The sequence below is a fragment of the Anopheles merus genome, chromosome 2R (genome assembly GCF_017562075.2).
Source record: "Anopheles merus strain MAF chromosome 2R, AmerM5.1, whole genome shotgun sequence".
NCBI classification, from domain to species: Eukaryota; Metazoa; Arthropoda; class Insecta; order Diptera; family Culicidae; genus Anopheles; species Anopheles merus.
In genome coordinates, this window is record NC_054082.1 from 54,477,429 (window position 1) to 54,502,088 (window position 24,660).

At 40.9% G+C, this 24,660-nt stretch overlaps 1 protein-coding gene across 4 annotated transcripts in view; it reads right to left on the minus strand.

Annotated features, from left to right (window-relative positions):
* The window catches only part of LOC121589460, a 153,878-nt gene that overhangs the window by 70,619 nt on the left and 58,599 nt on the right, over positions 1 to 24,660 (minus strand). The gene's annotated exons all lie outside the window — the stretch shown is intronic.

Genomic DNA, 24,660 nt, shown 5'->3' on the forward strand with positions numbered 1-24,660 from the left:
GACCGCTTACGACGATCCCGCCACCACGCTTTTCTACCCGCCACTCAATTTGTCATGTTCACGATTTCAAAGCACCACGGCAAAGAGCAGCTATCGCGCTAGCATACTCGCCGGACTATTTATAATGAAAACAAATAACACGCTATAATGCTGGCATCGCTTTCACTAGGGTAAAGCATAGATGTACATCATCGGAAGAGAGATGGCGCCTTTATCTAGATTGATATTGAAATGTTTTATAATGGTAACAGAACTGTCTAACGCCAGTATTGTATTGTTTTTTTAAAAGCTTACTACAAACTCATAACACAACAAAACCAGATACAAAACAAGATCTTTAGCGTCGTCATTGGATGGTTTCCAAAAACCGTTTTGTAAAAATGTGCGTCAGAAAACAAATGTCAAAAACGACCAACTTTTCCCACTTCGCACTACTAATCTCAACATCAGCACAGGAATTGTGATTATTGCACAATAAAAATGTCGCAGGGTTTGTTGCAAAAGATGTCGCATCTTGCAAGGGTGTATGTATGTGTGTTTACCAATGACTTTTCACGCAATTGACAAACATAAAAAAACTGTCGCGGGCAAAATGCCAATAAAAACGGTTTGATCAAAAGCAACTATACAAAGAGAGAAAGAGAGAGAGAGAGAGAGAGAGAGAGAGAGAGAGAGAGAGAGAGAGAGAGAGAGAGAGAGAGAGAACAGTTGTGTATCGACCGACGTCAGCGCGTGTTCACCGTTTAGTTTCACGGCACAATCTGATGCCGTTCGCCGTTTCCGTAGCTGGGGGTGGTGATGGTGGTAATAACTCTATAGACACGCAGCCTTAGGGCGAACGGTGGCCTATAAATTATTTATCGAGTTTTGCAGTCATATTAAAACAAGACTGTCCATTAGTCCACCTATCGAGTGCTGCTTGAAATCTCTTGCACATAAAACCCAGTTTTGTTACATGCTCGAGATTTTTGAAGCACAACAGACACGGGCTTCCATAGAGCATAAACGATGTATTGGTTATTGCTACCTAAATTCTTCACACATAACTGAACTCTGCCTCGAGCCTTTACATGATGAGTAAGGTGCCGGATCTTGGCTCGCCAGATGCGTGAAAATCGCGATTTTGTCAGCTGGCCAGTATCATTCTCCACAAGATGCTTACTACAGCCAGTAAACACCCGGAACACTTTGCCGCTTTAAGACAAAGCAGTACCGAACAGTGTTTCGTCACTGTGTCTTTTGCTCCACGTTTGGTCGGATCCGCGGCACCACCATCAGCAATGAAGAGTTTTATTGTCGTTCCAAGCGGTAAAAGTCGTGACTTTAGGGGGGAGGGAAGACCTATGGGCATCGTTGCTGCAACGTGTCTTCACGTGATCCCACGTGCCCCCGGGTGTAGTTTTCCTTGGCGTTCCTGAATGTCGTTCAAACGACACCATTGAAGGCGCCTTCGCCTCCGATATCCACAGCTCGTTGAACCTTCTCTTTCTCCGCGAACAGACTGAAGCGATGGTTTGGCTCACCGTAACGTGTGTCAAAAAAGGTACCTACCAATACGATCATCTTGAAGAAGAAATGCCGGACCGGGATTTATGTTTGCAAATTGTTACATTCTCTCACATATGCAAATGAGCTGGCGGCGTGCAATACGAGCTGAGCAACACACGACACAAGAACGGAAAAAGAAGAAGGAGAACAAAGTTAAACAACACCGCAGCTAAAGAAATGCCGACCAGTGTCGAGTTGCTCTCCTCACCAAGGAGCAGCACCGACAGTAAAACGCAGCACAGCAACGAAATTGGTTGACTAATTTTGCAGCAGACTGAGCAAGACGGAAGACAGAGTGTGCTGGAAGCGGCCGAAAGTTTCTTCTTCGTGTGATGGGGCCATGTACCGTTGACATGCATTCATTGGCATTGCCATTGGGGCTGCACACACGGTGTTTCAATTGCATCGTTGCATGTGCCGCCGTAACCGACGTTCGTTCGTTCGTTCGCTCAATTGCTTGCCTGCTTACACGCTAATTTGATGGTTGACAATTAGCAAAAGTGTTTAAGATACTTATTTACGGCCCACCCCTCGCACTAAGGTGACCGCCAAGCAGTTCGTCGCCTTTTGACTTCCCTGTATTGTACCTGCAGGTTCCATAGATTGGTTTGCCTCAGCTGCTAATTCTCACACTTCCCCTATGCGCAATTGTGACACAAATGGACACGGGGTGAAAAGTCAAGTGCAGATTGACCAGTAAGGTTAAACTGTGTTAAGTTTACATAACGGAAGTTTTATTCGCTATTGCTTCCTCGGCAGGCCCAAGGATCTCGATTATTTGCAAACATATTGAAAGAAAATAAAAATATCGTACACATTTAACCAATGGAGCTCTATTAAACTGCTGTTGCAATTGTCAATGTTCATCTGAGGCGGGGCATAGAAAAAAGGAAACTGTTCACTTTTTTACGAAATTAATTCATTGCTATACTATAGCACAGTTTGTGACAATCGCCCATTCAAACGGAAGAGTGTTGCAAAAACTCAAAACAAGCACAAAAATCGATCACCAAGCTATGCTTTATTTATAAAATTTGACCGTTTGCCAAGTTGGCTTTCCACTCATGAGAGACACAACACGGCAGTAGCAGCGTACCGGCAGAGGATGTTTGCAACTTCCGTCCAGAGGTTGCGCTGCTGGCCGGTCGGTTGGTTTTCACTTTTTGCTTATCCTTTGCGCAGCGAGCAGATTGTATTGATTTTAGATTTGTACAGCATTTTTTTTACCCACAAATCGATCCATAAATACACTGCCACGTGCTCATGCCCGATAAAAACATACGTAACACCGAAATAATATGAGCAACAAAGATTCGCGGTGTTCGTGTTTGGGCATCGGCGAGAAGCACAAAGCCTGGCTAGAAAACGGAGAAAATAAATCTACGATTGGAATCCATAAAACTTGCCATCATCGCACATCGCCTTCATAAATCATCGTTCCGAAGTGCCAAGTGCTCGGTGAGTTCCGTGTCCGGAGGGATATGGTTTCAACACTTTGTTTACATTGTGTCATTAGATAAGTTCACACAATCGTACCGCTTGATATTTTGTACCAGTTACGGTACCATCATTTGGGAACGCATTTTTTTCGGTGCATCATCCGGTGCATCTCGGTACGCACACAGCAAGACACAGAATTATAGAGTAATTCTTCCGATCGGTTGTTTGATTAGCATTCAAGAATTGATTTTTGCTCAGATTACATTGATATCATTGATAGGAAGCATTGAATAACATTCATTTGATAACAATATTTATTTCTTCTATTTGAATATCAATCTAATACGATATACCTTCACTACAGAACAGGCTATAGAACATTGTTGATAATTCTGAAATATTCCCTATATGAATAATAGATCGAGGGTGCGGCACAGGAACTCAACCGGAATGGGTAACACCGTCAAATGCCCACATCTCACAGGCCGTGTGAACGTCACACGTATGCCCCGCCATACGCGTGTGCAACGAAGCAACCGATTCAAAACAACAAACCACCTACTGGCCCCCGCTGCATCCAGTCGAAGTAACTGATCCGCATCCACCAACAACTGCTAAACAGCAGCAGATGCCGACTGTGGATGGAGTGATTAATTGCCACTTGTGAGCACCCCCGTTCGAGATCCGTTTCGTGCTCTGTTCGGAACCGAATTACATCTACATCGCAATACCGCACGTGTGCGACAGAGGCGGTTTGGCGGCGCTCGTGTACCTCGTTGACCACTTGATTCAAACGTGCAATTCAGCAGGGAAGGAAGCAAAACGCCGCCCATTGCCGTTTGCATTGAGCGTTCGATGCTCAGAAAGGGAACGAGACTTTTCTGAATGATCGTAAGGAAACGATGTTGTTAATTCGTCAGTTTAGACTATTTTATAGTTCAACACACAATTTGTATGTTAGTTATTTATAGGTATTTTCGGTAATAAAACTATGCACCATCTTTCAATACACGTGGTATGTTAGAACGGAGTGTGAAGATGAATCATTTCTCATTTGTAAAGAAAAAAAAACTAGAAAAGAAAATATTGTCACATAAAAATACTTTGTGAATTGATTTTGAACTCTACTATTGGTTACTTATAGCAGGGTAGGTCAACTGAACACATAACCGAAAGTATAGTTTCAACAGTGAAAACAAGTGTCAAACTAACACTATGGTCGCGGCACCTTTTACGGCTTTTGAAATCTACCCAATGCATTGCGACTAACCCTCTCTCGCGTAACACGACCATGAAACTGACACAACAAAATAGAAGAAAAAAAAACAGAACGAAGGCAAAACGAAAGGAAAACTGGGATGAAAATCTAATTTTAATTAGTTCCGACCAACGATGCACGACGAAAGTCGCCTGTCGGATCGGTCGTTCGCACGCGGCGTTATACGCGGATAGACGCCGGTATGCAGGTAGATACTATCTCTTTCTATCGGCCTTCTGACCATATGCAAGCGCCAGCAGCCAGAATGTTCCATTCCTTCCTCCGACGATCGTCTAAATTGTCGCGGAGATGTATAGTAATTGCGCAATTATTGCGCGTCATGGAAATTGCGCGGCGTAGGAACTATCGTACATTGCGCCGAGTGCCGTCGGTAGAAATGTAACTCTGTGTGTGTGCACCTTTATGCGCACTTTCAATGTCAGCCATCATTTTTGTAATGGATAATCAAAAATGGTTCAGAAATTAGACATTAAAATTGTTTTTGTTTATTTGCACGAGATCTGATCACAGTTGAACCAAAATTGATAGTAAAATAAAACACGATGAAAAATAGCCCTTAACCTAAAAGATAAAAATCGCTATTAGATTATATTAATCCAACTGCAACATTATTTGTATATGATTGCACAAAAGTTATACTGAAAAAATGGATCTGTATGCATGTCACATGCCATTTTCAATTATTGAAAACCAATGGTGCTCAATCGGAAGTGAAGCAATAAAACTAGGCATAGCTCGTTTCTTTGCGTCATAGCAACGCCAGCGTCGACTATTTTACGATTTATTGTCTCAACCTCCTTGTCGTTCACTGCGAGCAACGATCTTGGCTAATTTCGATCTACACAGTAGTATGGTGCAAAAGTAGCCAGACAAACTCTAGACCACCTTACTGTAATGGTGATATGCAGCGACGCTTGGACCATAGTAAACTACCCCGAGTGTTCTGCCTCTCTTTCCCAATATACCCAGGATTATCTATTCCTTTGCCTCTCCTTTGGAAAAGAGCGTGCCAGCTTTTGCGCCAGTGATCGAACAATCTATCGGATTGTTGTTGAGCTGCCCCGCCAGGAAGGTTATTTCGCAAGCCGGAGGAATGTGCACACGGGCGCCGATTGAGCATCGATAGTAAATGTGGCTGATTTGCGTTGCATATGCTCAAGTGGTAGTGGTTTCGATGTATGCCGTTGGTATTGGTGCGAACTAGGAATGCAATTGCAGCGACATGCCGATACATAAGTCTAGGTTTTGTAAACCTCTCTGTTTTGGGAGGTATTTAAAAGCAACTTCTCTTTCAAGGTGTTTAGTATGCAAATATGTATATTTATTCAAATAAAATAATAATTTAATATTTTCTAACAGAATATAGTCGTTTGATTGAATATGACACATATAGTGTGACTGCTCAACATACATTTCGAATAAGATTATTAAAAAAAACGTTCAAAACTTGACTGATTTTCAGGACATTTATCCAATATAGCAGTATTTTTTTTTTGTTATACCTTCATCGTATATTTAATATAACAAAAAGTGCAAGGCACATATTGTCCTATTAGCCGTGAAGCGTTATGATTTAAATTCCTGCCGAGCTTATGATCATCATAAAGAGACAACAAACTTATCCCTTGTCCGTTTGGCCTCCAAGCACTCCCGCAGAGCTTGAAATATGCGCTTCATTGTAAGCAAGAAACGCTTTACGATGGAGTCATAAATGTTTAATGGGTGATTTGAATCACAAGGCTTCACAGCCACTATTTACGCAATCGAAACAGGATGCTGAGTTGGACACCCGTTTCTGCTTCCATTGGCAATTCAAAGTCATTAAGACTTTATAACTTTTATATCAACAGTCGATACTCCATTAGAGCTAAGTTACTCTTTTGTTTTTCTTCAAATAGAAACAATGCAGAAGAAAATAACGTTGTGTTATCCTTCAATCTCAAACGCCTCACCGTATGCAAATTTAGATTGAACCGACATGCAAATAATAAAATGCAGGCAAAATAAATCGTTCCTTACGGTGTATTAAGTACGTCGGGTGACTTTTATTATACGTGTTAAGGCATTTATCAGTTACAAACGAAGGCTCATGCAAATAGCTTCGAAGCCATGGAGTGATCAACAATTCTCTTTTTATCCATCGAGTCTTATCTGTGTTATGTAAATCAGTCTATCACGTCCTGAAATGCATGCTCTGAGTGCATTTGAAACCCACAATCTGCGAATGAAGTATTTTACACAGTCCTGAAAAGCAAGACGCGATACAAATCATGCCTACAAAACTAACACCCCCCCCCCCCCCCCCCCCCCAAATTACCGTACTCTACAAACACGGCGGTGAGAAATGTAGCGCCAAACTGAGCTTTTCAATGCCACTATGAGCACCCAAAGGTGGTCTAAAAATTTAACCGCCATCAACGTTATGGGAGATTCGTGCGTAACCAATGTGCGTTGTTGTGGTTTTTTGAGCACTCCCATCCATATGCTGGAGGGTTGTAAATCATTTTGTAATTCGAAAATCACGTCGATTCGGTGAGTGGTACGGGTCGGTATTGTGATTTTATTATATTCTCCTGCCCGTGTTAAGTGTTAAGCGGCTCGGCTGTAAATAAATAAATTTAATTTGCCCCAAGGTTTCTTATTTTTTCCTGAACAGCTGCTGATATCGGCCCTTTGTTAGGATTTCATGCACATTAAACTCATTGTACCGATCAATCAACCGGTGTCAATCCATGTATGCTACATTCTCATTGTGCAATGACATGTTCAGATTTAAACAAAATGGAAGCCAATAATTTCATCCACTTGCTCTTCTATTGAATTCAATCTACACTTACAGTCAATACTGTATCAATGATTCGAACCGTCCCAAAACTGCCGTTCTAACAAGTGAAGCATTTTTGTTCAATTTGATTTACATGGATTTAGACTTCATGGTTAATGCTTTTAAACAAATCTGATTATCAATCAAGTCAACAATCTCATGGTCGATCGTTGACGCAAGTAAACTTAAGTCTTATTCAAATCATCTTCGTGATATCATCATCAAATTACTATTCACCAAGGGTAAAAGTTTGACTCCGGGTATAGAACATTACTTAAAGAAACCGAAAATGGTGTACTACATCACCCAATTGTCAATTGAAGGACCGTTCCCTTGACTGACGATGGTTACTGAAATTTGAGATAACGGGTCAATAAATAACAGGATTGATTTAGGCTTGACTGCAAACAGCTAGGCTATTTGTAATCTTATCGTGAGCGAATATTTATGCGATTAGTCATCTAAAAGAACAATGATGATATTTAAAAAACGATTTTTCTTTTGGCAAGTACGGGTGAATTCCAACAACAATAAACTGAAGAATACGTCTTTTTGTTTGTTACAAGAACAATTGATATGCGAGTAGAATAAAGTTCAATACAATACAAATACAATTCACTGTATAAATTAGATTGATTACATCATTGCATCAAAATATTGCCTCTATTGTCCATTTAATTAAGTATATATGCAGACTACCAGCAAAGAGCCTAATACCAAAGACCTTCATTCAATCAAAACAGCAAGGGCAGCTCGTGGATTGAAAACTGAGCAAGAAAAGTAAAGCCTCGACAAAAATAAAACTCACAAACAAACAAACGAACAAAAGGTATACATGCAAACTACGGTTTTATAATAATAAAACAAAACAACACACACTCATGCCATTTAGTACAGATCCAGGAGCATACCCCTTAGCCCGAAACAATCTTCTTATCTTATCAGCATTTTAGCACATATGCGTCCGACAAGCGCGAGCGAATGGCGTTTGCCGTCTGGAAGGTTTGACAGTTAAAGTTTTTGATTTCAACCAACTTCCCGCCCGTCTTGTCCCACCTACCGCACTGCAATCTCAAGTGACCGCATGTGCTGAGAAAGGGTTACCAATGGACCAGGGCTTCTAAAGGGTTCGGTTAACAACGTAAAAAATGAACTCTTTGCATCGTTCTTATCGGTTTCAGTTCAAAATACCGCCAGTATCGCAGACAGGGATGCGGTTTTGAACGGCGACACAAGTCAAACAAATACACCATTGATAATGCTTGGCGGTTTCCCAAGCGTTCGTCATTAAGCGAAAACGAAATGTATGCAAATGAATGTTACTGCGCCCAGACTGGAGCCTCGTGTACTGTCACAACAATTTACCAACATTCTTAAATATTGCATCAATGACTTTTCAATGTATTTTAAAAACTTTTACGGAATGTCAATAATAAATTGAGCCTTTACTGATCATTAGACTGTTTAAATTAGGCAAAATTGTAATTTGATCTTCTTTTTTCATTTTATTAGATTGCTTCATTAACGCATCATGAAACTTCAACCAAGTATGATACTCTTTTCTCGATCAGTGTGCTTCGTAACAAAGCAAGAAAATTGAAACCATTCTGACGTTTAATTCACCTTTTTTCTTAAATACACGATAAGTGAAACAAAAGTATGCTCGGTGGATCGGTTTAATAGGCAATGATGATCGATACGATCAGGTTGTCGGCATCAAGAACCATCCGCACCGGAAGCGCAAGACATAAATGTATGCCAGCTGACACGATGAATGGGTACGTGGCATGTTCGGGCCACCACCGCCACCACGACAGCAGGCAGATGGTAATTGAGCGGTAGACGTCTGCCACGAATAGGGGGAAAACCGCATGAACGAATGAATGATAGGAATCGATATGCAGCACGATCCCGCAGGATCATCATTACAGGAAGAAGCCGCACACAATAAAGCAACAAAAGATCGGTCTGGTTTGATATGTGCCCTTCGCCTTTAGTAGCCTTTCTCGTATGCCACAACCATGTGGAACCCATCACCTTCCGCCATACCGCTTACTGATCAAGTAAATGGGTCTTCAGTACTGGTAAATGCATGAACAGGTTGCACGACGCACCTCTATTACCCTAACATGCGTTTGTGCGTTGTGAATTGTTGTTTTCCTCATGTTTTGTTCTTCGTTTGGGAGTCGTTTTTTTTATTTAATATTTATACCAACACTAAACTCGTGGCACGCGAAGGGTCGCTAAGGTGCCACAATAAATCTACCCAAAGTAGCAAACGAAGAAGCGTGTTAAATCGACACGAAGTGAATAGAAGAGAAAATGACATCCTTTCTGGCGCGGTACCGCGCAGCTGAGCTATATAATTACATACGCTGGTGGTAGTTTGATGCATTTTGGCGATGACGATCGGTTGACGTCGTTTAGCAAAATGCATTTTATTTATTTTTACCAAACAAACTACTCTACTATCAAAGGGCACAAAAAAAGAAGGCTCTAAGCGATAATCTCATTATTTTTAATTAAAGGCAGATTGTTTGCTACTGTCATTTTCCGAACTATATAAAAGGTGGATGATCGAGACCACAAAGTCTCTATTGAAGTTAGTTTTTGTTATTTTTAAATCATTTATTTAAGAAGAATGTCTTATTAATTTGAATATCCTAGTGATACATTTGTTCCTCTCAATCCATTGTCGGGGAATGAGGCGGAACTAATCATCATCATCATCAAAAGAAGAAAAGCAAAAGCACCACATTATATGACGAACAATTTATAGTTGAGGTAAATCGAATTTTATTGTTATTTCTCGTAAAAATGGCTTAGATGACCGTATCACTGAATATATCGAATATTATATGCTATTCGTATTTTTTAGAATATAGCCGCTTTATTAACATCTCTTTTTGTGTGTTTGGAAATACATGTTTAAAGCTTCCCGTCTATTAACATGCCCATGTCCTGTTACATTTCCACTTTCACAAAACGCATAACACTGTGCAGTAATACAGACACAACATAAATACTACTGTCTCCCGATAGTCTCGCGATATTCATCTAGCGAGTAGAAACCTGTACATAGCTGGTGACCATCAGCATCGGACGATGCTAAAGACGTACCGAGCCAGTGTGCTATCCTCGATAGGAGTTTCCTCCAACTTTATAAACCGTTGCATGTTAAAAAAAAACCCAGACTAACGATGTTCCAAGAGATGGAGGGTCGGGGGAAGGGCCGAGTGATATACGCAAGCTGAGGAGAGTCTGTCGGCAAAAGACATTTAAGGACACAGACATCGAGCACAGAGCGCGGATACTCAGACACGACGAAAAGGATACGCCATGTGTTGGAACCGGACCGCCATGACTGCACAGAAAAGCCCGGTTATATAAGGACTCGTACACATACACCACGTTCGTGTGACACACATACAATGAAAATATAGCCCCCTGAAGACTGGAATTTGCTCGCCAGCAATGGGTTGGATCTTCTTTTCCTCCTTTCCAAGTCGCGTTAAATACACGGCAAAACGTATGTAGTGCAGCCATTGCTAACGATTATACAAACACATATGCATATACAATGGGAGGCTTGCTAAGGAATGCTCACTAACACACATTTGAAACTAGACTAGAGGGAGCGTCAAACCAGGAAGGACGGGATAAGAAAAAAAAAACTCTATCACACACACATTTCCCGGCACATTCTCTGTCGCGAAAAGTGAAAAGGATTGTCCCACCGTGCACACACGTCTGCCATATACCATGCAATTCCAATTTAGTCCTTCTTACCAGACAGAAAAGGAAGCAGAGAAGAGATGTTGCAAGAGCAACCAAGCAACTGCAGTCGTTTTCAGAAGCTGACTCAACCGGATTGTATCGAAAACGATCTTGATGACGAGAAATACAGCCAGGACCTTGAAGGCAACAAGGTAGAAATATTTCAAAGCTGCTATATTTGGTTACCATGCAATTCGGTTTGGATAAAGCCATGTGTTAAACAATGCATTGTAGTTATAATGCTCGCTCAAATAATCACTTGATCGATTCCATCCAATGCTTATAAGCTACTGAACAAGTGCTTTATTTATGTACATTTCAAACAGATTTATTACAGCTTTTCAAAATAAATTGAATAAGCCCAAGACAAGGAATCTAACATTATATTGACAATGAAAGATTAACTCTTTGCATAAACTTACATAGATAAGCTATACGGTTCCTTATATTGGTCAACGATTTGTAAAAAAAGGAAATTATCTGAACGTACGTTGCGACAAGCAGATAGTTCGGACGATCGGTCGAATGGAGGTCAACCACTAGCCAACACAGAAGTGGAGTAAAAGATATGCTATTTGCGCCAACTCCATCCCACCAACCGCAAAAACCCGTCGGGTTCATATTTTTGGATCCAAAAGCAAAAGGGACAACCGTTCTTATTTCTAACCACTTCACCATGGGTTAGGGAATCCCAATCTAATACCATATTTCGCCGACCACCACCCATCCTCATAACACTGGATGGCTTAGCGCACGGCACACGGAGAAGAGAGAATACCGTGTAACCCAACCGTATTCCCGGAGGAGCATAATTTTCTACAAATTGAAAATATTTCATAACGCTTAAGCGCTGGTTCGTAGGAGGCCACCGACGGGATGGATGCTTTCAATGCTGTTTTTCTTCGCTATTTTTTATCGTAATCAAACAGCAGATAAAAAGGCGTGAGAAGCTACTAACAGAACGTACACACATACCTACACACATGATCGTGTGCAAGCGCGTTGAAAAAGAAGCATCATGATAAAGTAAGTATGGATTGCAGAAAACGAACAAGGGTATCAAGCAGCATGATATAAAGGAGGTAAAGGTACTGCACAAAGCCTGAAGGACATATTCAGCGTAATGAAACATGACGAAAGGATGTGACGCTTTAAACAAATCGAGGAAATTCTGGAAAGCACATCGCTGCTCCCTGGGAACCATGCTACTGGTTGGAAAAATTCAAATGTAAGAAAATGATTCGACAGAATGTGTTCGATTTATTCGGTGAGATTATGGACAGTGCGCAGCGTGCCGTCCAGTCATATCATCATCATCGTCGTCGTCGTTGTCGTCTTTGTCGTTGTTATGTGTACGTGATCATGATTAAAAGATATGACACAATATGCTGCCTGTCGCGAATCTGCTACACAGCTAGCCATGAGTAGCACGCTCTTCTGCCAGGGAGCATAGAACACAACAGACAAGGGAAGAGGCAAACATAATGATTCTCGAAGGAAAAACGAGTTGCTAGATACAGAAGAAAACGAACCATGGTGACCGTGGATGTTGTGGTAGGACACGCCAGGATCTAAAAATCTCACAACATGAAAAGAGAGAAAGAGAGAACGCGAGAGAGAGAGAGAGAGAGAGAGAGAGAGAGAGAGAGAGAGAGAGAGAGAGAGAGAGCGATCTTTTTTCAGCGGAATCGAACGATAGAGATAGGTCGTCGCGCACGGTGAAGCACAGCAAAGGCCAATCAGCCAAACCGACCGGTTGACCTTGGAGGTCGCCCTTCGGATGGGAGGAACGGAATGGGAAGAGGAGCTAGAATGAATGGCCGCGTGGTGGCAGATCTCGTGTACGCGTATGTTGCACCGAACACATGAGCCGATCTGCGTGCGCGATGTGAAAATTTATGTTTATGTGTTTCTATTTTAAATTGTTTATTTAGGCTTCATCATACTTTTCGCACGGGTTGCGTGGCGTGTTTTTGCTTAAAGATGATGTTCGGAATTCATTTCTTCTTCGCATTTGTGTGCAGATCAAATAATTCATCAGTCTACTAGTTACCAATGTCCGCCAGAGCTGGATAGATTTTTTCAGCTACATTATCAACTACACATTTAATTTACACAACAATCTACCAATAAGAAATTTAAAAGCTCGTTGTTTTTATGTTTCAAGAAAATTCAATCAGCTCGATTTTAACTGTACGATGAGAGGATGTTAATGCAGGTAGAAGTTAGTACGAAATAAGTCAATGCACTTTCCCTACGCCAAGGGCACTGGCGAAGCTGGCATCAGTGGAAAGGTAGTCAAGCGAGCGGTATTCATTGCAACTAAAATCTAAACTCGCCGTAACAAAGGCGAAACAATTGGCTTCCCACCCACCGGTGTAACCGGCGAGGAGAACGTAGAAACAGAAAGAAGACAACTTTATGCTTTAGCTGCTTTTACTGCTACTGCTGTTACAAGCGCTGGAATGAGGTTGCTCACTCGCGTTCTACTCTGTGCTCTTGCCCATCGACAAACAGACACGATCGACGACCTGCTGCCATTGCAATTCTTGTGGTAAGAGATTTGCCTCCTTTTCCCTGGGTCCTCCATGCACACACAGTACAGCTCGGTCCACAACGCGAAGATACTATCCATAATTTGTCACGTTTCGCATTCATGGTGAGATTTGCCCCACCGCTTTCCACCGACACCCGGATCGGGGGATAGCGAACAACCTGACACAACGATCCAACAGCGTTCAAGATGTGAAAAGTTTGACTTTGTGGGAAACAGCCATGCATTTCAGCTTCCACGGGCGAACAACAGTTAGTTTGCATTTAACGTGAAAGTAACCTAGCGAAAATTGCATGAAAAATAAACTTAAACAGGTATTTCTTGAACAGCAGATAATGTGTGCATCTTTTCGTCCAAAGTCAATGCGGTCGAGAAAGTTCGTTAGCATACATTACACTAGATAATAATGTTTATAGCAAGCACAAGAAACAGAGAAAATTGGCTGCAAACTAATGATGCTATTGCGAATATTATAAAATACATGTGAACTGTACATGCTTTTAGTGATATGGTTTGAATGCTCCTTCGATATAGAACAAACAAAACTCGGTTACTTTTCCCAGAGAATGATTAAGATGATGATGATGACACTTTCTTATCTATTATCTTTAAAAAGATTGTTTCACTGCTTGAAAACACCACGTCAGAATACCTCATTTCACGATAGATAACTTTTGTCACTTGATGAAGTGTCATTTACGGACCCCCTTTCTCCACAACTCTCATTTCCAGCCAACACAGCCTCAACATTGACATTTCCCCATACAAATGGATGCTTTCAAGCTTTTCAAAATGCAGAAGTGGAAATTACGTCCATGGCTTTCAGGAAACGACGCGAGAACCAGACTCAAATGGACAACGCGCGAGTGCACCAATCCCTGGTTAATAAACCGTGAACGACGTTCAAAACTTGCCGTTGAACCGTTGCTCACGAACTGAACTTTCGGAATTCAAATCGAAAGAAGTGTGCGGTTATCGAAAGGCTGAGAAGTGCGCTGACTTTCCGTGGACTCACACAATTGCTTACACTCTCCGCCTTTTGACAACCACCGTCCGACTTAGACCATTAGCGATCGAGATTCTTCTCGAAAGCAACCACAGAAATAAACGAAAAGGAACAGAATAAATAAAGGAAAGGTGTACAAATCGTGCCTAGATCCGCTCGTCAACCAGTCAGTCACCTCTGGAAGGCTTGAAGCCGCCGCGGAGCAATAATGGAAGCACCAGAAAGCTTCGTGAGAAATAATTAACATAAAACTTTCCTTATAAGATCGAGGTAGGGTGAAGCAACCTAGGCGCAGCCAGCCACTGATTCTCATGCGCGCTCTATATCTGAACCAGAACCAGACAGCAGAGCGCTTCCGGCCTACCATGGTTTGTCAGTTCTCGCCCGTTCTAAGTGTGTTCATTTTTCATTTACTTCTACCATGCTTTGCGACGCGGTTTCGGTTTAAAGCACCATTCGCTCGGCACGGCCACAGATATACGCGGACCACCATCAAACCGTCATTTACATTCCCTAAGTTCTTTGCCGAATAAAACACTATTATACCAGTGTCTTGAAGCCCGTGCTGCTACACATTACGGTGCACAAAAAACAGGCGCGTAAAAACAAACCGTTTCGTTAGGCAGTGGAAAGCTTATGTACTACCAGGCGGTCGTACGGATGCCTCGACACAGTTGGCCGAATGGTTCCACGCCACATTTTGCGAGTAGAAAGAAACCGCAAACATTCCACCAGCGACCGAAAACTTCACAAGTTGTTGCACGGGAAAAGTTTTTCATAAAAAAAAAGTTTTTTACAATCTTCGGATGCAACCGCTAAGAAGAACTCTTGCTAGAATTAGATCACAGGGCAGTAGTGGACAGCATGTCGTTCATTTGCTTAAATTGCAATTACATTACCAAATTTGTCGCTTCTTTCCACCTGTACTTGCAGTACGTACAAGTTAATTTAGTGCGTTACCATTATTTATCATAAACCTATATTCATTGTTTGAACTTTCTGCTTGAAAATTTAAATTTTAAGCCTACAAATGATTTTTTTATAATATGTGAGATATCTTCGGATACATACATACACTTACAAATGGTGTATCTTGAATGAAGAAGTATAATTACGGAGCTCTGAACGTATCTGAAGTACGTATGTTCAAGGGACATATTTCGAACATTGGATTACAAATCAATCATAGGTTTCGATCGGATTCAAAACGTGTTCAGAATAATATCATTCGGTCAAATACAACCCAAACTTCTAAAGCGTTGGAAATATCTTCATTTCAAGCATCCCTGATAAAGTTTCTTTCCTGTAGCAATATAAGACACACATGGGAGCATCAAGAAAGATATAATTAAAAAAAAGCAGTTGATATCGTTCGCCCTTTTGGGAGATATACGTTGCATCAAATCCTTTTAGATCCATTTTGCTATATAAAACCAATCGCCATGATTGAAAAAAGGACGAACGAAGGACGTGACGATCCGAAGTCTAAAACTCAATAACTGAAAGATGTCATGACATCGCGCGCGCTTGAAATCTTGCAAAGTGCTCTATTGCCGTGGTTTTTATTTGTGCCTACTTACTTCCCACCATCTCCTTCTGCTTGTTTACTCCACTTGCATGTCATGCATAATAATTCGTATTATCGACCGATGATGCTCTAGGGTTCGTGTTATCATTCCGTATGCACATGAAAGAATTTCGTAAACGGCAGAATAGTGCTACTGCTGTGTAGCATGCAATTCTTATATTTCATTCAAACACGAAGGTAGTAGATTTGTACCAACGATCACGATGAAGAATCACTTTACTAGACTATGTGTTTTGAATGAGTGAAGAAATTGATTGAATGATTGATTGCGGGGATGATGAAACGACATGCTCTTGAAAATAGTGATGCAGTGACTATTAATGCTATTACGCTTGGATTTACATGGCATGGAACAATGTTTGGAAAATGTTAGGAGCTAACCAAGCCTTTAACGTCCAAAAAGAAACAAAACCTATGTTCAAATTCACTTTGATATTATAAAGTACCTGTCATTGTTGTCACAAAAGCCAGATTGTATTGAATCGTTTCGACAAAGAAAGTGTTGCCGATGCCAATAAAAATATTTTAACAGTGAAACTTCATGCAGAAGCAATTCGGTTGCCGTAAAATCTTTTACTTCAAAAGTTACCAGTGACGGCAGATAACACATTTCAACGCTATGATCAGTGACAACCTGCGGCAACAAATTATAAGTAAATATGTTACTACGTCTTTCTAGAACCGGTCCCATTCAACGTTCCGTCATGCAGCTCAGACGGATATTAGAGAGCTCTTGCACACATACATCACACAAGCAAACTTTTCCATACACTTTCTTACTACATTAACATGACAGGGTGCATGCGGGTGTTGCACGCTTCTTCGTCAGCGCTCAGCATAAATCACCATTGCTGCCACGAGCAAAGCAAACTAATAAATTCCGATAAAATGATGCGCGCGACCAAAAGCAATGAAAAGAGTAAGGTTTGGCAGTGAAAAACAGATTGTTTTTCAACACTTTCGTAGCAAAAAGGAGCCAACTCAGATGGAGCACAATGATGAAATGGGGAGCGAAAAAACGGATGGTTTGTAGTATGTAAGGTTTGGCCATGGAGCTCTCGGGAGAAAATCACAAAAAATACGGACAAGTACGAAGCGACAAAACTGGTTGCTGTTGAGGGAGCTTATTTCTTATACTTTTTTGGGCACCTATTTGACTTCAATAGGATCAAAAAAAGACAAACTGACAAAAAATCCAAAATGCAAGAAGAATTGGAAAACCACAGAAAGGGAAGGTGACGGATAGGATAAGAGAATTTTATGTCACAACATAAATTGTCACATTACGAACGTGGTGCACCGCAACAGCGCCAACAAAATCTTCATACATTAAACATACAAACATAAAAACGATGAGCAGTAACAGAAAGCCACTCGGGTTGCCTATTTGTGACTGGATTGATTTTTCATAGTAATGCTTGTAATGCAATAATGCTAATAAAAATAGCTTTATAAAACGGACGACGAAATAAATCATCAAGTATATGTTCTTTCTCGATACTCTTCGTAGTAACACAATTTTATGTATCTAGAAGATAGAGGTTGCAAGATTTCAACTATTCTTCTAAATAGAGTTTGACATTCGTTGCCCAAAATGCCATGCACCAAACTAGCCTCAGTTTTTCAGTTCAGGTTATTTCAACCTTAAACAAGTTTATGGAACGCCGAAGGGTTGAAAAACAAAATAATTTTGCGATGCATGATTGCTTGAACACGACTGTCGAAATCAAATCTGGTGAAACACAATTGTCAATTAGGAAAGTAAAATACAACACGGTTGATTAATATTTCCAATAAAAACAGGGGGAAATTTAAGATTTTCACATTACACATCCAAAGGGACCAAGATCAGAAATTAAATGATACATTCATGATCGGTATCAAATGTAGAACTATTTCATGTCTTTGTAAAAATGCAGTGAATTTGATATCTATAAAATACACAGTATATAACTATTTGGTCAAAATATCGAGCACGCGAGGTATGCACTATATGGCCGTTTAAAGAGAGAGAGATGTTTACAAACCATTCGATTCTTGACTATATCATTTACTCCTGGGGGATCCTAGTGTTGATGTTCTAGGACACACTTGTTCGATAGAATATTCACGGTTGATAAAACAATTCTTCGGATTATATTTTTTCCGCTCGAAGCACAAATTGAACCTTTACTTTAACCTCACATATCACTTAAAGCTACTAGATACTGCTACTCCAACCAATAATCCAACACGAATGTAATGCGCTGCAAGTGCTGAAAACTGGTTGTCGATCCACGATTGCTGGCCAGTAGAAGCAAGCACATACACACCTCATACACCATACGGCGTCTGACAACCAAACAGACACCAAGTGATAAGTTACCAGAGGTAAATTATTTTTAATTAAATTCCACGACATTCACTGCCAGGCGAAAAAGTGCACACCTTTTTCTTTTTTTTTTTGCTTTATTTTGGAACCACTGGGCTAAGATCCTGCTTTTCCTATGCTATCTCTTTTGGGATATTTGCTTCTTTTTACTTTATTTCACTTTTCGCCCTACAAACTCACATCGCACAACATAAGTAAACTCCACCAACAGGAGGTTTTTTCGATCGGCGACACTGATAAGACGACGGCGGCAGCCACTTGGACTCACATTTCCCGTGAGAAACTTTAAATTCGCACTGAGGAAATATCCGCAAGATCGACACTGTGACGTACGTATAAAGGGGAGGTGAGGGATTTTAATCTGCACCTTGTATAATTCAATCACTTTGCGTACTTAGCGCACTGCACTTTTGCACGAGACCACCACGATGCACCTCTTTGATGAACTTTATCACCTGAATTTTCAGCCACGAGAAAACACACCTTTTTCGCTGAATTACTATTATCATAAACGATAAAAAAGCAGACCTAAACCAAATTAAAACTGGCTCAATTTTCACAGCACGCGTAAACATTAAAGAAAGAAATTCAATTGAAAAACTTATATTCATTCGAGTTTGAAAAACAAGAACAAAAAGATAAAGAAAATTTGATTATTTATAGATAGAAAGAAGGAGAAAGAGAGGGAGATAAATAGGTAATAGGTGTGTGTGTGAGAGAGAGATAGAGAGAGCGATAGAGAGAGAGAGAGAGAGAGAGAGAGAAAGAGAGAGAGAGGAAGAAAGAGGGAGATAAACAGGAAACAACGCAGTGCACCAACTTTCGACAATCGGCGAAACGAAACACCTGATACGATAATATGCCTTCCTATTATCAGATCGCACACTACAATACTTTTTCGATGTCGATGAAATATGTTTGATGATGGGGTATTAATTCACCCGTAACACGGCTTATGCTGTAGCACAAGGATTCTGCACTGATGCACCAGAAAAGTGACCTTTTTCATGACCATAGCACAAACATGCCGCTCTCGCAAAAACACGCATACCGACAAGTATGAACACACATACACACACGGTGAAAATGAAATGAATTTTTAATAATCAACACCACCAACAGCACCGGAACGCACGTCAAGCGTGGAGAAAATATACATTTTTATCCAATCAGGAACATATTTCGAAACAAACACAGAGTGGCACACTCTCGTTCGCCTTTATTATAGATGGCGAAGGCATGAGGGCACCTTCATGAGAAAATGGAACTTGTTATCACGATTGCTTAATCACATTAAATGACCCGCTTCGTATTCCTCATTACATTTTGCTCCAGAGCAGGGCGAGAATCGACAATACACAAACACTGGTAGGATGGATGTTGTATGCACTCATATCTACATGCAACCGCTTCGCTCGGCCTTCTGGCCAGCCGCACATGTATCGTGAACTAGAGCATGCAATTTGAATAAATCCAACAGCTACTATTTCGCTTCTTCGTCACCTTTTCATTGCACAATCACCAACATTTGCAAGAGATTAAATTTACACGATCATTTCCAATTCGCGACTGCAGCAATACCATATTTCTATACGAGGAGTAACCGCCACATTACGATGGAATGTGTTTAAAATGCGCAATTAGAACTTCCACCCAACAATCGCACTCTCGCTCGCTCGCTGTGCGGCGTAAAACAAAAAAAAAGAACACCATACACAAGCTCGAACCACCGACGTAATCTACCTTTTATAATCTCGTGACACGCAACACACGGGAAGGGGGTTTGTTTTGTTGATAGCTATACCGCGGGTGCTCGAGTTCCGATGAGTTCACACGCAATACGTTATTCTGAGCACTGGAGAAGCAAAACGGCCACGACCGTTCAACAGATGCAAGAAAACTCAACTGATCCGAAGCTGGCCGGCCGAGGACTGCCAAACCCACCGAACCCGACTTGCGCTTGGCTCGTGCTTCGTCGTCGTTTCGTGCTGCGTAGTGAGCAGCGCATACTCTCATTTATTTGTCTCACTAAGCATCCACTCACTAGGAATGAAGGTATAGCCATGAAGTGTAGCTTACGTTTGAGCAGCAAGAGGTACGTTCAAATTAACATAACCCAGCATGGATTTATTTCTTGATAGCTTATTTACTTTGAGCAGTACACTATCGTTGTCCTTGTTGGCTTGATTTGTATAAATCCTTGTTATGTCGTTGCCCTCACAATGTAATATTAATAAAATAGCAAACAATGTTACTTTAGTGTATAAAATATCACATTTCTTGAAAAAAAAAACCCCTACACACTTTTGGCTTACAGCATCATGTTATTTGTTTTGCGTGGTGTTTCTTTTTTCTCACCTCTCTTTGACGTGAAGTTCGTTTAGACATCGCGTAATTTGTTCGGTTTTCGGTCGGGCACGTTCGGGATTCCGTTTTGAGTTCGTATTTCCCTTCGGTCCGTACTGTGAGATGGGAATATCTCATGTTTCTTTTCTTCCTTACCTTGAAGACTGAAACATTCGCTGTGAATGTCAAACATATTCCTCGCCTCTGTGCCTAGCGTTCTTAAATCGGCTGTTAAACACATGAGACTGCGATTACGGCCGCCAAGTACCAAAAGCAATAATTTTGCATTTAAAGTTGTCACACAACCCGTACCATAATATTTAAAGAAACGCTCAATGTTCACAGTAACTAAAAATCTCTTAAAAGAGTTAAAAATTTAAGAAATTTAAGCATAACAATTTAAGTGACACGATGCTCAATTAATGTGAGGAGCCTAACGTTTTTGCACACTTTAGTTTTATTCAAGAAACTAGCTCCAATGTAGGATGAATTACGTATGAAACTGAAGAGTGATTTAATGAAAATATATAAAACACCCTAGAAAGAGTTTTGGCTTCAAAGTACTAATGTTAAGGTGGGATATTTTTATTCAGATTTAAACAACTGATGTAAATTTCAAGTTACTTGAGGGGCTGCAAACTATATCTTATCCCAGACACTAAACCAGGACACAAGATGAAATCAAAATCTGTACCGAAAATCGATGTACCACACTGATCCATAGTCAAACGCTAGCAATATTCATGACGATTACACGTTGCTTATGCTTGCCTACTCTACTTTGGCTTTTACAGTCCCTCAAACAAAGCCCACAAAAAGCCGTACAAAAAGCCCACGGTTTTAACACGTACAAGCAGATATCGTGCGGAAATGAAGCCCCAGTTTCCGAGCGACAGCAACACCAAAAGACAACTTCTCCATTATCATAATATTTTATTACGCACGTTGCACCTCCGCCATCATTTGAGTTCGTTTTTATTTGGCAAACGTTCCAGGATTGCGGCATTCGTACTGGTAGAACAACATAATTTGGTGCAGGTTTCGCAGGACGATAGGCGCTTTTGTTTACGAATTTTCGACCCATTTGACCAGGCGCCAGCGAACCATCGTGGGATATTAGTGAACTCCCTCATAAAAAAGGCAAGCTATAATCAAGGGAAATGTACAACCCAAAAAGGAGCCTATATCAATTGGGCGATATTCTTACCGGCATTGCTAAAGAATTGCAACAACGCGCACTAAAGCTAATGAAAGCCGATTTGCGTCACGTACGTTGAGAATCATTTCATTGAACTTGACGTTTTAGTTAATCGGATACAGCATTCATTTGAGTACAATTGACACTAATTTAAAGTGGAGACAGCATTTATACTTACACAACGTATCATTAATGGATTTTGAATAACAGTAGATTCCGTGCAATGCTGGAAAAATGCAAATACACTAGAACACGATTCAACATACCTGAAAAGATAGGAAAGAATGATTTATAAATATTTAAAATAAAAAAGATTATAGGTGTTTTTTTCTTTGTGAGTATCTTTAAAAAGAATAGTTTTCGATGCGAGAGCGTGATTACACTATAAAGCTTTTACATAAGTCCCATATCCAATATTGACAGTTGGGGAATGCTGGTCTCCATACGAGTACCATTAATAAGGATGTCAGACCTTCTGCAGCCTTTCTCTTCGTTACAACACCGTCTAAAATTAATACTATTACTAGCAGAAGAACGGTACGCTTTTTGTGGAACAAGATCTAATAGGCACCAAAATTACGATCTTACCTAACTAATGATATAACAAGAGACTAACTTCGTGTAACCACTTATTAACTTGTTGTTGGCACCGAACTGACATCAAAGTATCATACGATGTGTTGCGTAGTGTAGTAGATGTGAAAATTGATCGCCGAAAGTGTCCAACTGTCGGCCTCCTGCCTGTTTGACCAGTTCATCCGTATTCTGAAGCCAGTATGCGAAAGGATTCTCTTTGGAAGAAGCGTTCTCTTTACGAACGAAATGTGTCGAATGCCTCACGCTAAACACTGGCTTCAGGAAGGAAACAGGAAGAAACAAATGCTGAAGTTTAAACGAGGTCAGCGCGTAGGGAACTCTTGCACAAAGATTCTATAGATGCGGTAGGGTGGTGGCGCTTGTAAAGCCACAGGCATTACAAGCTCGAAAAGATGCTCAGATTCTTGGCGTAATGGGAAATTTCGGTCTCTTTTACAACCCGCTCATGAAAGCAAACGGAGGGAGTTTTGCGTCAACGTGTGGGAAGTATTTCTCGGCTTCTGCTGCGTGGCTAAAACAGCGAGGAATGGAGAACAACTTTATTTCCCATCATGAGCTGAGCACATAAAGAACTAGAAGATATTATCTAGTGAGATGTTGAATAGATGCTCGTACTCTTTCCTGGCGGATGTTTTCGTGCGTCATTGGTCCAAGCGAGAGGTAGGAGGGGTAGGATGGCGAGGATTGACTAATACAAACACTTCCCCAGCTCAGGATAAGGATACGGCAGCTCGCCCACCATCACACAAAAGTCGTTGCGTAGTTCATCATCCTCTCGGGAGCATTTCCCAAGAGCTCGGTGGTTGACAAGCGTTTCTGAACTACTTTCCACTTCGCTGGGGCACTAGAAAGCATACACTATGCATACAGCAGGAGAAAGGGATGCTGATGAATTGCTGAGCAGTTGGGAAAACGCCAGTCTTCATAGACAACCGGAATATATACTAAGACACAGGACATTGGACAAGGAGGTACACTGAAGGGAAGGAAAACAATTATTCTAAACGATTAGCCCAGTCTATAGAGACTTTTATGGTCGCTTTATCTACAATATATGGTATGGTTAACAGGTTTTCTTCCAGCTGTCAGCCTAGAGCTGCAGGGAATAGGAATCTAATAGGATAGGGGAGTCTTTGGTGAGAAATGTCCTATTTCCTGCTAAGCCGAGAGGTTGAGATTTCTGTTTATCCACACAGGGTTGAGGCATTTTCTAGCCATTGCACTATGTGCATAAACACATAGTAAACGCAGATAGAACTGCAAAAGTGCAATGTGCAGCAACAATGCCGGATATTTGCAGATATACATTCTCAAATAAATTCCATCACACCAGTGATTTAATAACCGTGTTTGCATGAATCCCATAATAAGAGGAATATAAATAGAGGAAGGACGCAGAAAGGTATCTCAGCAATGGTGTAAGTGTATGTTTTGACCGTGTTAACCATGATGCTATCAACCACTGTCAACAAACATGAGTTACTTAGAAAACATTTAAATTGTCAATAACTGTATTGTTCAGTTGATTATTGACTCCTGTTCATTGTTGCACCAAATTCTTCAGAACGTATGTGTTGATTGCATGTCTGACCTTCAATTCTATTTTGGCTTTACATCATGAATTGGTCATGATTATCGGACATATTCCTCCGGAGAGTCCTAGTACCTAGGAATGATCAGGATCCTCTGACGTTTTGTGGTGATGCGAGTCTTCTACAGACAATTACACTTGTATTATTTATCCGGCTAGACGTCTACTGGCTGCGATTCGGTTGGGAGCCGAATCTCGAATATTGACAACCTATTTTTAATATATTTTTCGAATATGTTTCGAAAATGTGCTTATGTGATTCTTTATTAAACAGATTTTGAGGTAATCTATAGCCGGTCTCATGGTACAGTCGTCAACTCGTACGACTTAACAACATGCCCGTCATGGGTTCAAGCCCCAAATAGACCGTGCCGCCATACGTAGGACTGACTATCCTGCTATGGGGGGAAATCAATAAGTCTCTGAAAGCCAACCCCACAAGTGGGTTGGCAGGCCTTGACCGGCATCGGTTGTTGAGCCAAAGAAGAAGAAGAAGAAGAAGGTCAACATCTTAAAATTATTAAATCTGAAATACACATTT